This window comes from Liolophura sinensis, chromosome 1, assembly GCF_032854445.1.
Source record: "Liolophura sinensis isolate JHLJ2023 chromosome 1, CUHK_Ljap_v2, whole genome shotgun sequence".
NCBI classification, from domain to species: Eukaryota; Metazoa; Mollusca; class Polyplacophora; order Chitonida; family Chitonidae; genus Liolophura; species Liolophura sinensis.
In genome coordinates, this window is record NC_088295.1 from 62,877,725 (window position 1) to 62,891,573 (window position 13,849).

A 13,849-nucleotide genomic window follows, 5' to 3' on the forward strand; every position below is an offset into this window, starting at 1 on the left:
ATCCATCTGCAGACCGTACGTAACGGATAAACCTATGCTCTATCCATTTCGAATCTTGGCAGAGCGGATGTGTCGCACAGCATGATGAATTGACCGATTGCGAACTGATATAAAACCAAATATACGTGTGGAAGGATGAAGGCTTACGTGGGAACTTTCTGTTCGGGCGGCGCCTGGTTCAGGGGAGGGCATGCCCAAGGGTGTAATCGCCACCCTATAAAGGCGATTTTCTTTGGGATAAAATCAGACTTCCGGTTTATAACAGCTTAAAGTTTCTAATTATATTTAGGCCATATATACGGGGAGGTGATGTATTTATGGAAATAAAAATTTTGAAGGCTGGATTTATATGTTTTACATCACATGCAGCTGGCTATAGAATGGAACTTTAAATGCTTCTAATATATCTTCATTAATGTTAAGATGTATATTATACATATCATGTTGCACTTCTCATTTCTGGGCGTGTGTCAAGCAGGAAGTATAAACTTGACCCTCTCCCCTCCCCGTTCAAAATTTTATTAGGAACTGTCAAATCGCAAAAATGAAAACTTTAAAATTTGATTAGTGCAGGTTTTTACATACAAAATTGTACATAGTTTATATATATTTTGACCAGATATCGACGTTTAAGTCCTGTTGCAAATTAGTTTTCTTTAATTCCATCTCAGTGCAGACAAAAGAAAATCTTCAAAAGATTATGGCCTATGTCCTTCAAAAAGGAAAAAAAAAAAAAAAAATGATAGCAAGGGAATTCAAAAATCTCTTGCCCAAGGCCTGGTTTGAACCTGCTCAGCCTGTGCCACTGCGCTATCAGACTGAACTGTACACAGCACACTTATGTCACATTCATGACAGAAAACGGTCAAGCTATACTATCAGTAGAATATTGCAAAATAAAGTTTGAACTATACCTTTGTACTGAACATTGTTCTTACAAAAATTAAGTAAGAAGGTTTATACATACGTAAAAGTTGCGTATCATGTGAGCTATCTTTGACATCTAAATTGATGAGATACGTTTCTGGTATTCTATCTTCACTTTGCAATAGTCTGTATTTATTGTATGATATGCAGCCCGTTTACCGACTTTCATAAGCCTTTAATCTGTATAAAAAAATACAGCCCCCCCCCCACCCACCCTCTCCAAAAAAAGAAAAATCCTTGCATTCGTAGTCCAGAAACTGCGAGGGCAAAAAATATATTGGCTCAGTATACCATATGGGCCTACCATAGTTTTGTATTCTATCTAGTACAGTATACATAATTTGATAAATTTTTCATGTTTATAGCATAAACAAAACGTTTGCACTGCAGTTCACTGTTGCACTGAGTAATACGTAAGACCTAAATTCATATACAATAGCCACTTCAGCTGAACGCCGTTTACATTTTGCCCGAATGCATGGTTTGAATAAATTCCACCATGCTTGACATTGTCTGACCTCGAAGACGGTATCGTTTTGCTGTTGCCTGACTGGCGAAATGTCGGGAGCCTTTGAATCTTGAGGATCTCAGCCCTACAGCCACTGACCCCTGTCTGTGAATTGGGGGACATTCGAGAAAGCAGTGACCTCAGACGTTACGCAAATATACAGCCTTGGTTTCACCGTGCGAGTGAATTGGCTGCGCGTGATTATAACGCTCGCGGATACCATTAACTAACATTATCTTAGGTATCCAGTTTATCTGATTTTAATGTCTATACATTCGAAAGGTCTGTAATTGGACTGTTTAACGCTTAATTTAGCTTTGTGACAGTCTTGTTCGCGTGAGACGCATCTAAACTGCGGCTTGTACGGGCCACCCAAGATTTATGTATGCGGGGGACGAGAGAAAAAGAGTATAGGCTATATAGAGGACTTAACATCAAATGTTTAAAGGTGCAGAAGATAAGCACGACTACAACAATATATGTGCCAAATCCATACAAATTTCCGGGCCTCCAACTTTACTGCTGTGTATAAATCGCACACAAGTCTTCTTCATCAACTTTTCCCTTCCTTGATTATATATAAGCGCATGTGTTTTTGATTCACTGCAATTTATACTGCAGCTTGCATAATTTGTTTTCCTGGATTATATCATCGTATACATGTATACTAGTTCTTTTTCATTGTTACAGCGTTGTCTCTTGTGATATCAAGAGAAGCCTCACAAGAATGCCATGGTTACGACACCATACAGACATAACAATCCACCAAACCAGTTACGTGTATTCTATTGAGGTAATTGACGACAAACGGTTTCCCAGTACTGGGCCTGTCTCCTTGAGCTGTATGTTTGAAAATGTCAAAATAAAGTCAGTTTTAAAGGCTTATGTATATGGTCAGACATTGCATATGGACCCTCAATTTCTCAACAGGAAAGGGCTGATATCATTCGGTAATCGCGGACGCGTTGTCAATATGTTCGTCATCACGTCACGGAAGGTGGTGATTAAATCGTGTTGTATATCGCGAGATATGAAATATATGTATAAAAGCTGCGGTATTTAATTAACTATTGATTGGCTTTATACAATTGCGGCCATTTCCACGAGTCGCAGTGTTCCTCCATGATAAATTTAGATCCCTTCACCTAGAGGTTTTCGTCCCACCATGCCAATATACATGCTCTGTGTAGACGTAATACTGTCTTCCCTTTCCCTGTTTTTTATGTCGTAAGATTGCGGTAATGATGTGCATAACCTTGAATCTGTTTTTCTTTTTGTTACTGACACAGTAAAGAAGAGGCTCATTTGCAAGATCTCATTGAGTCATTGCTAAAAGAATATGATCTCTTTTTTTGTCCACTAATCATCTAAGACCTTGCGTGTGTGTGGACTGTTTGTTGTAATGAAGACCTATATTTGCTGCGCGTGCAATATTCACCGATATTCAAATCATAAGTATACGTTAAAGGCATTAGAGATTTGTATCGCAAACATATTGAACATTTCCTTTTATTTGATTGGGCTTTAACGCTGTATCCAACATGTTTCAGTGTTTCACATCAATTTTTGAGGAAGCGGAGGAGTACCAAATGACAGAGATATATACCCTTGTGGTGGCTGGGGTTAAAAACAACACTTCTTGTGTGAAGCAAACCAGAGTGCTCGGGGCAAAGCTTCAGCATTTGGCAGTTTACTGATGAAACAGTTTTTCCACGTGTGACATGCAAATTTTTCATGCACATCACACTGGCGAAAGACAGGTAGTTTCCACGACTGCGCAAACGGCAATACTAACGTAGAGGACGGCTTATATTGTCGCAAATTAAGACTCCGCAAACAATAACAGCTGGAACGGAGGAATCAGTACACGAATTCCCTGCCCAAGGCCGGGTTTGAACCCGGACCTGGTGTGCCATATATCGATTGAAAGGCAAGCCATGTTAACCGTTTGTCAATACCCCCACACGTTAGTCTACTGTATCCCAGTATGCACTAACTTGAACACATGTATACACGTGGACACACGGGACAATATTATTTCACAAAATTGTCTGATGGAATCATAACGGGTTCTCTGCAGGGACATGCAAAAGAAACATTATTAGTTCCAGCCAAATCCTATGGAGAAAGATCAGTTTGTTGATCACATCTGAACATTTTAATCCTATGGAGAAGGATCTTTTTGTTGATCACATCTGAACATTATACATAAGATACATGCCTGAAAATGTTATGGTAGTCCAAATTATCGAAGGAAATTCTTTACGGAAGTTAAGGAAAAGACCGTTAAAATTCGAGACAGGCATCACTAAATAGACCACTTAAAACTATACATAAATATGTTTTCATTTATTTTTTTTTTACAATTTTGTGCATAAAATTAAAGGCGTTCAAACATTTGAATTCTAAGATGGGCTTTATTGACCAATTTGATTTATTACAATCACAGTTTAGGAACTCTGACGTCACAGGAAGTTTGATTCAACTCTAATCACGACACTGTATGTTGGAATAACTCTTTTACCCATGAGTAAAAGATTACTGAAATAATGTTTCCAAACATCCCTTCTTTCTGTTGATCATCAGGAAAAAAAGGTGATGTGACGTCAGAGTTCTTAGATACAGTCAGTATGGCTCTTAAACCCCACCATAGTATTCAAATATCTGAATGCCTTTCAACACCCTTCAAAAAAATCTGAACAAATAAATGAAAGTACTTTTACGCATAGTTTTCCGTTGTTTGAATGATGAACCTTACTTTATATTCTAGCTTTCTTCTACTTTAAGGTAACTCAATAAAAAAAGACTCGCTTTCATATACTAAATGCAGTATCTACATTTTTAACCGATCTATCCGTTACAGTTAATGGTCATGTATAGAAGAGGGTATAATGTGCTTATATCAGAACATTTCAAATGGAAAAATTTAATTCATAAAGTGCTGATATGCAATGAAGTTGATCGGCTAGGGTGCACTATATGATCCTCGCGACAAATTAACTCCGGTCACACTCGAAAAGGCTTCTGAATCTAAAGACAAAGTGAGATAACAAAGTACATCCATCCATATAGCTCTGTTCAGTGTGATTTTGGTCATTTTGTTTTGGTCATATTATGAAAAGGGTTTCCATTTGTACCAGGTTCCACCCAACCTCCCACCCAACCACCCATTCATCCACCCACAATTCACACGAGAGTGGCTCGAGTTCCACTTTTGCTCACAGAGTCTCGACACTCTCCAAGTATTTGTATAAGGTTCCGTTCATGTCTGTTTATTTGGAGGCTACTTTTGTTTGGTTAAAAAGCATTTAGAACTCGTCTCCGGAAGTCTAGAATCTGAGCGTTTGGATCCGGGGTCAAGGTGTCCCACGCACCATCCCCTGTAAATGGCTGCTGGGATAGTCGTTCCTTTTGCCTTTGTAAAACCAGAGAATCGTCAAAAGTTCTATACCATTCACATTCAGATTTATTATTGCCCATTCATACCATTCATACCATTCATGCGATGACGATTTGTAGCCAAACTGATAAAGTAAAACTTATTACAAGAGAACAATGGTTTTAATACAAGAGAACAATGGGTGACTACAAGAGAACGGTGGTTTATTATAAGAGAACAATGGGTTACTACAAGGGATCAATGGTTTATTACAAGAGAACAATGGGTTACTACAAGGGAACAATGGTTTATTACAAGAGAACAATGGGTTATTACAGAGAACAGTGGTTTATTACAAGAGAACAGTGGTTTATAAGAAAAGAATAACGGTTTATTACAAAAGAGCTACGGATTATAACAAAAGAACAACGGTTTATTACAAAGGGAACAATGGTTCATTACAAGAGAACAATGGTTTATTTCAAGAGAACAATGGTATATTACAAGAGAATAATGATTTATTGCAAGAGAACATTGGTTTATTATAAGGCAACAACGGTTTATAACAAGAGAACAAAGATATATTGTAAGGGAGCTGCTATTTATTTTAAGAAAACAGTGATTTATTATTAGAGAGCAGCGTTTTATTACAAGAAAACAATGGTTTATTACAAGAGAACAATGGTTCATTACAAGAGAACAACGACTATTACAAGGGTACAACGGTTTATTACAAGGGAATAGTGGAGAAAAGTATCCCATTAACTTACACATTTTTTGAACATCCTAGCTAGTTTTGTTGGTGTTCTTGAAACGGTTCTGCCATGTCCGATTCCATCAGGCGCCAGGTAACACGAGACAGACGGGCTTTGCGAGATTAATTCCTCTGTTATATTTTTTATCTCTTGTAAAGTGGAACAATGTATAATGTTGGAGGCCATTTGTCTTCGAATAATATGACACATTGTCAGTCCTAAACATAGAGCAAGCTCTGCTCGAGTAAATATGCGTGTGTCACGTGCACAAGTGGGAAAGTTTGTCAGTTACATGATAAAGGCAGGTGGTTTACTCCCATGCTGGGACTGCAGATTCCTGTGTTCATAAAACTTACAGCTGTCGTGTCAGTGAAATATTCTTGAGTAGAATTTTAATCCCTCACGCGATAAGCAGTATATATATATATATATATATATATATATATATATATATATATATATATATATATATATATATATATATATATATATATATATATAACCAACAGCACATAAAGTATTTCAGTCTCAGTTAAATGTTTTTGTTTTATGTAGGGTCTTTATGGTCTATGTATGGTCTTTATACAAGATAAAACAATAGGCTTGGTATGCCTAATGCGTACAGTGCTGTAGCTCTTATACATAGTTTTATTTTATACCGTAGGCCATACACTGAAAAGATGAAGATTAAGACTGCACATGTATACGTTAAATTATGTACAAGGTCATTTAGAGCACTGGAGTAAATACAGCCTGGAGATATAATCTAAGGCCAACTGGTACACATGATAAAACCCGATTTTCTTAACAACATCCCAAGGGGCAATTAAAGATGGCCAGAGATACAGCTGGTTTTTAAAAAAAAAACAGGTCTACTCCTATACATATTAAAAAGCAAAGAGACAGCAACTGTACAGTGTCGCATGTTATGTGTGTGTGGTGCAATTTCAGACGAATTCTGTCACAGCTTCAAAGAAAAACGTGACGTTTTTTGTTTTGGCACAGTTAATTAAGAGTTGTATGGACGTATAAATATGTAGATATAAAACATGTGAAGAGACGTATATAGACATGAGGTGTTAGTATTCCCCATTGCACTTTTGGAGAAATAAACATGGTTATATATCAGCTTTATGCTACTAGTATTTATTTATCTGACAGGTGTTTTACGTTCTACTGAAGAATATTTCACTTATACGAAGGCGCCAGCATTATGGTGGGAGGAAATCGGGCGAAGCCAAAGGGAATAATGTTACTAGTATTTATTTATCTATTTACTTACTTATTTATTCGATGGTTGTTCAATGTCATACACAAGAATTTTTTTTTTGGCGCCTAGTTTCAGGAGTGGAGGAAGCCAGAGTCCCCTCTGTAAACCACCAACATTTGGCAAGCTACTGATGAACTTTGCCACATATGACGTACAGATATGCACACCATACTGAACGCAAGGTTGCGCGAAAGGTCTGGGGAGCGTGATCGACAGCTTATTGGCACCAAGCACTCTCAGGCATTAAGAGTGGGGGGTGTCTACAAACTCCGTCTAGTGTGCTTGTACCCACGAGCCTTAATTACATTCCCCTGTAATGATTTTATTGATTTTTGAGCACATGTGCAACAAATGAATGCTACAATTACGTATCACCTGGCAGATAACCGACAGTGACCTTGACTACATCACACCGACGCTGAAGTATACATTTCGGTCAAGGTACGCGTCTGTCGCTCTCACGCTTAATCACGCATATGTTGTCTGAGATGACAAAAGGTGTGAACGCTCTCCTTTTTGAACCTTTACATATGACCCTAAATGATGGATCGCATTTTTCTTCCTTGATATTTACGGATAATAAACTTTGTAATATTACAAAACATAGCTTAAAAGTTCCCATTCCTGACAACCTGGGTGGCGTCATTTAGAAGCTGAATACCGTGCAGATAAATGTTTTATACTGTAGCGTTTGTTGTATCGGTTACCATGCATTTTGTTGGAAGCATTTTAAACATGATATTTCATTAATAATGGCATTAACACCCAAACCAAATTGTAAATTCTTCATCAGCTTTGTTTCCGCTTATCCACGTGAAAGACATACTGTATGTGGATGTACAAACATAGCTACGTTTTTGCGATTTACAAAAACTAAAAGGTTGTATATTCTCAACCGAACGCACATATTTTTATTCTCTTTGTGCATAAATATAGGTTAAATATACACTGAGATAAAAGCAACTGCATGTCTACGAGTGCAGCATCCTAGCCTTGTTGGAGAACTGCATCCGGTGGTTGATACACGTAACGGTATAGACGCCGTTTTCAGTTTCGCTCATGCACGTTTGGAGTTTTGGAAATATATATATTTTTTTAATGAGTCTTCACTTTATCGTAACTGACATGCTCATAATGACTAACTGTTAACATATACATGTTAGATGCGTTTGTATAGACACAGCTTCATTTATTTGGCGTTAAGCTGAGTAGTGCAATTGGCTCCACGGCGTCTCTCTCGAATCATTTTCGATGGTAAAATGAGGTTCTATTTCTGCCCTAGTGCGAACCATAATTAAATGATAAATAGGAATGACACCTGCCACTCTGCTGATGTACATGCAATTTCTAATTAGAGTTCGTATGTTGTATAAGTGTCACTTTTATAAGGATAAACCCTATACAGTCATGTCCTTACGCAGTAACCATGTGTGAGAAATAAAACATTGGGTCATCACGTTTCTTTTGAAGCTCAAGTATATCATGTGACCTTGACGAGATTGATATAGTTAAAAAAAGGTATGCAATCTATCCACATGAATTTGAGAATAAAAAAAGCTCTGAGTATATGTACGAAGCTTGCATATCCAAGGCGTCAAATTGTTCAACCATTTTATGCCAGTGGTAAATGATACAGGGTTTAAGGCCACATTGGCATTATTTCAGCTCTATCGTGGCAATCCGTTTTGATTAATATTTATTCGTTTCCTCTCGCGTCAGCCAGAAGCGGCTGTGGCGTGTATATTTTTTATTGGATTATATGAACACAATATCTTCTTAAACCTGTTGAGTTAATTACGCAAGTTGAAGCTAATCACGCTATTAAAACCTCCCGTGAAAACCAGTCATAATTCGTGGACGTTTATAACTGAGTGTGACCTGCTGTAATGAAGTTAAAACCGCCTTCTAATTCTTCAGGGATCATATACGGATTTGATATACCCCCTTGTGTGAAGCAGCCCCATGAACTCCCCCATGGGGGCATCCTTAGGTACCACTAATCTGTGCTTTCCTTCCGGCCTCGCAGGGGATCTGCTCTACATGCCACTTTTCTCCAGCAATTATAGTGCAGATGGGCTTCAAGCAGGTGCTTTTTACTTCAGACAATTTCACTTTGTATGTTTAGTAAATACTTTAAACTATCGATATCTATTCAACTTGATGAAAACATCTACCATGTCGATGGGCTAGCTATAAATAAAAAGCTGATATATAATATAATATATAAGCTGATATGCGGATATGTAATGATAAGACTATTTATATACCTTTACAGCCTGTAGAAAAGAAGACTAAGGAAAAGTATAATTACTTTCAGTCATTTTGTTAATGATTTAAATCACTGAAATGGAATTAAATCGACGTATATAGATATGATTGCGATAATTTAAAAAAGTCTACATGCAACAAATATAATGTAATTTTCTCATGCGTGCCGTCATTTATATAACTGTAAAGGTATGGAAAGTTATTCTCTGAACAAACCTATAAGTAAGTAAGTGCTTGGGGTTTAACGTCGTACTTAACAATTTTTCAGTCATATGACGAGAGCAAACCTATAACTACATGTACTTTAACACGGATAAGTTTATGATATTTATTACGGTTCATGTGCGTATGAGTAGGAAATGCATCCGCAAATACCTTCACTTTCTATTTCCAAACTTTCTTGAACATAATCAAACGTATGTAAATATATTTCATTGCAACCATATTATATTATTGATGTCATATCAATTTCTTTATGTTCAATATACCATCTATTTAGTAGTACACTCAAAAATTCAGAGTAGCTCTGAATTACATAATGTGCTTCACAAGAATCTTGTTGATATTGCATAAGAAAAGACAAAATTAAAAAAAGTCTCTAGCTGCCTAATACAGCGTTACAGATGTACAAAGTTGGTACATATGAAGACAATCATAAGATTTAAAATACCTAGCTTCTTCTTCTATTCAAACCAGTTTTGGGAAAAAAAACAGATAGCATGTGAATACCATATCCTATATATTACGTTAAATTTTAACATTTACTACAATGAAATGTTTCTATGAGAAGTTTTTATTCTGTATTTTATTCTCTTTATTTCATATTTCCTTTTTGGGTAGAGGACTGGTGAGGGGTATTTGTTTTTATGTTAAACATTTGTATATTCATACGTTTTGTTCTTTTTTTTTCGACCTAAATTACCTTGTGTCCAGAGATAGTAAATATGTTACATTATATGGTGTAGGAATATGTCTGAGTGAAGAGCGTACGTCAGTCATCATTCCTTTAGCATAATGATGAGTGAAAATAATAACTGCAGCACGCATTTAAGTTAAACTTATTATACCTACACCTAATTCCACTTCCAGAAAGTCCATTTACTGAAAAAGAAAACTGACAAAACATGATTCAAAGATTAGGATATTTTTCTGCACTCAGTGAAACAAGGTATTTATGGTATAATACAACGCCAAACGCCATAATGAAATTGAACATTTTACATGCCTGTACACTTTCTCTAAGACACACAAATCTATAACAGAAAACTGCTCAGGTGAAAACAGCGCATCATCATAAGTAAACTTCGTAGCACACATATAATTGTTTAATGCATCCGTAATGAAAAACATTTATTTACCCATCTATCCTAACTTTGTTCTGCTGATGCATTGTGGGCGAGTGAGTCATTGTTTGCATAACAAAGGAGAACGGCATTGTCAGTCATTGTTTTTCGCGGCGTATATACAGCAAACCTTTGAAGTGAGCGAACGTGGACCTGGTGGGGATAATGACATTTTAGTCATCGCCGATTGGTTGACGTGTGTTCTGCGGGAGAAATAACGGCGCGTGTATACTGCTAAATGTCAGACAGGGTTTTCTTTTCTCTTTTGTTTGGTTGTTTTTTTGGGAGGGGGGTGGGGGATTGGCAATTTTCCTGTTCCTCTTTTCCGCCCAATGATATAGGACTCCTAATAATATGAACTACTTGTTGAAAAGTAACTGAGGTTCATGTGCAGATGTATGTCGTTTTAAATACAGGATAGATTCATGGTAAGATATATTCTGAGTGAGTGAGAGAGTGCTTGGGGTTTAACGTCGTACTTTACATTTTTTCAGTCATATGACGACGAAGGAATCCTTAGAGTCCATGTGAAGTGCCACCTTGTTGCAAAATGAATTTCCATCGCTCTTTTATCTAGTGCCGCTTCACTGAGACGCCTTACCAAAGGCAAGTAATCCGCACCCCTCGAGCCATTATACTGATACGGGTCAACCAGTCGTTGCACTATCCCCTTCATGCTGAATGCCAATCGAGGAAGTTACAACTTCCTCTTTTAAGGTTTGACTCGACCCAGAATTGACCCTGGATCTACCACTCTCGAAGCGGACAAGATATATTCTGGGTCTTGTTGCATATAGCTGCAGTCCATATTGAAGACGTCATGCATAAATACAAACTTGCTCCTTGCTTTCTCTACATGTATATACCTTTGGTTAATGCTCTTTTAGTCTAGTCTCTGCTAAGTTCCTGTTATATACTTAGCCTACGTTATACGTTTGTATAAGCCTTCAGGTTTCATATACACAGTGTCGAAACACACTGCGTTCCAAATATTTTGACAACTTAGTTTTAAGATGTCAAGAAAGCTAGGTGAGTATCGTTTCTGAAAGACTCAAGAAATTTTTTCGTCGACAGCTCCTCCACCCCCTTGTCATGTCGAGTGTTCAGGAAGAACAAAAAAAGAAAGTGTCTTTTGTAATCTATAGTCTTCATGGTCTTCTGAAAAACAAAAGTCACAAGGAAGTAAAATTCCTTTCCGATTTGCAACGGTGTAACTCTCTACAATTCTACCTCTCTGTGACGTAGCCAACTAACCAAAGGAATTGTTAGTATGTATATGGCCTTTGTACCTTTTGACATATTGGATATATATTTGTGTTAAAATTCCTCTCCTTATATACGATGTCAGACTCATCCGTTAAAAACCATTTCTACAAAATGTCTTTTTTTGTATTGTTAATTACTCCCAGAATGTGTTTAGGGAAAAATTAAAATGAGAGATGGACATTGTTTATTTTTTACCCAAATACATATTCTCGTGAGCAAACCTCATTTTGAAAAGATTGATTCACGGGTTATAAATCATTTCAATCCGGTTTTTACAAGGATATATACATGTACGTTCCAATCCCCATCCAAAAGTGAATAAAATGATATCAGAACATAACATAAAAACAAACAAACAAAAATGATGGTAAAAACTAGAAAAATAGCGGTCCAATAATACACAGCATAATGTGTACTCATAAACTGCAACTTTAATAAGTTTCCCACTTCGTTATGCAAGAATAAGTATTACACAGTGAGATGCATATGAAATAAAACGACGTTTTCAAGTTTTTAAAATGAACAGCACGGCCACATGGAGTAGACCATCTACCCACTGCTGCATGAAGATAGGCCATATTTCTTCTATACAGCAACTACTTCATCAACCCATGTCATGTTTTTGCTGCAGTCGGGAAACTCAAATATCACAGTGTCTCGAAAATCCTCCAGCGCTCTTCTGTGTGTCAACCGGGCTGCAATGCCTGCCATTTTTTTGTGGTCGAAGAATTTTACAACGAAGCACTTGATAGTTTTTGTGGTCTGTGAAACGCCTCACTTCAGTGAGATTACTCGCGGACTAACAGTGTATATAGACTTGGACACTGCAGTCATAGTTCTAGTTATAGCTAAAAGCAAATTGTACCGTCATATCTTTCTAGAGGCCGGGGACTACCATGCAAGCTATGACACCAGCGTATAGTATTGGTCAGATACGGAACTTTTGGTTTTCGTTTTCAGACCTTCTTTATAAACGAAAGCGGTATTTATCGGAACTCCATTTGTACTCGGTTACTTGGCTCCTAAATCTGAGAACCAACGTTGTGTGTTGGGATTTCCTTAAGAAAGACTTTGTCACATGTTCTTGGCTCAAACAGTTCGGAGGCCGACGCGTTGAAGGTCAATATTTGAGCTCGGGGGTAGCGGACGGTTCGCTAGAGAGCGCAAAGCCGGTGGTATCCTGAAGCAAGCACGCGGTGTAAATAAGCTGAGCTTTTGAAGACTTCCTAAGACAAAAGTCTAGTTTACAACTCGGAACTTGTGTCCACTGAGCAGAGCACTGCCGCCAGGGATAAAACGACTTGGTTTGACGTGGGCTCGAGAAAATCGAAAAATAAAATGGTTTGTGTGTTCTTCTTATAACGTGAATTAAACCATGTGTGGATGAAGACGTAACGCGGTCTGACAATTAGTCTGACCTTGACTCGTTCTCCTGTCCGGATCATCTAGACACCTGAGACCAAATGGCCGTCATTATGTATACAAGGCCCTCGACATAGACCATGAAACGCTTATATATTTACAAGAATAAGTGGATCAAGGCGTTTGTACACCCAATTTAATTAATCCTGCATACATATTCCCTCCAAAAATAATCTGTTAAATTTAACAGAAAGTCTGCTGTCTGAGTGATGCTAAAATATGTTCTGTTATTACAGCAGATTATTCTGTTATAACACATATTCTGTTAATTCAACAAAAATATTTTAACAGGATATGAAGTTGAATATGATACGATATTGTGTTATAACAGAATACACCCTAACATCACTCGGACAACAGACTTTCTGTTAAAGATCTTTTTTTTTTTTTTGAGTGTACAATAACTAAACTCCTGTTAATGTGTACATAGGTTACTTCCAATGCTGCATTCATGACACGTAGCCTAATACGAATAGCCTGAATGATTATTTCGCTTATACATGTAAATACCGATACATTTGGATGCCCTGAAGCCCGTTTTACCAAACCTCATCATGTACAGCACAGTTAAAGTACATTAAGCGCATTTACCATGGTGGCGCATGTCTTCATTGTATGCTCTTGCCAAGAAATCTGATTTCACACAATAGTACACTCTATTTAGAAACGGTTGGATGTTGTCATTAAGTAGTCAAAGGTCATTGAGTTATA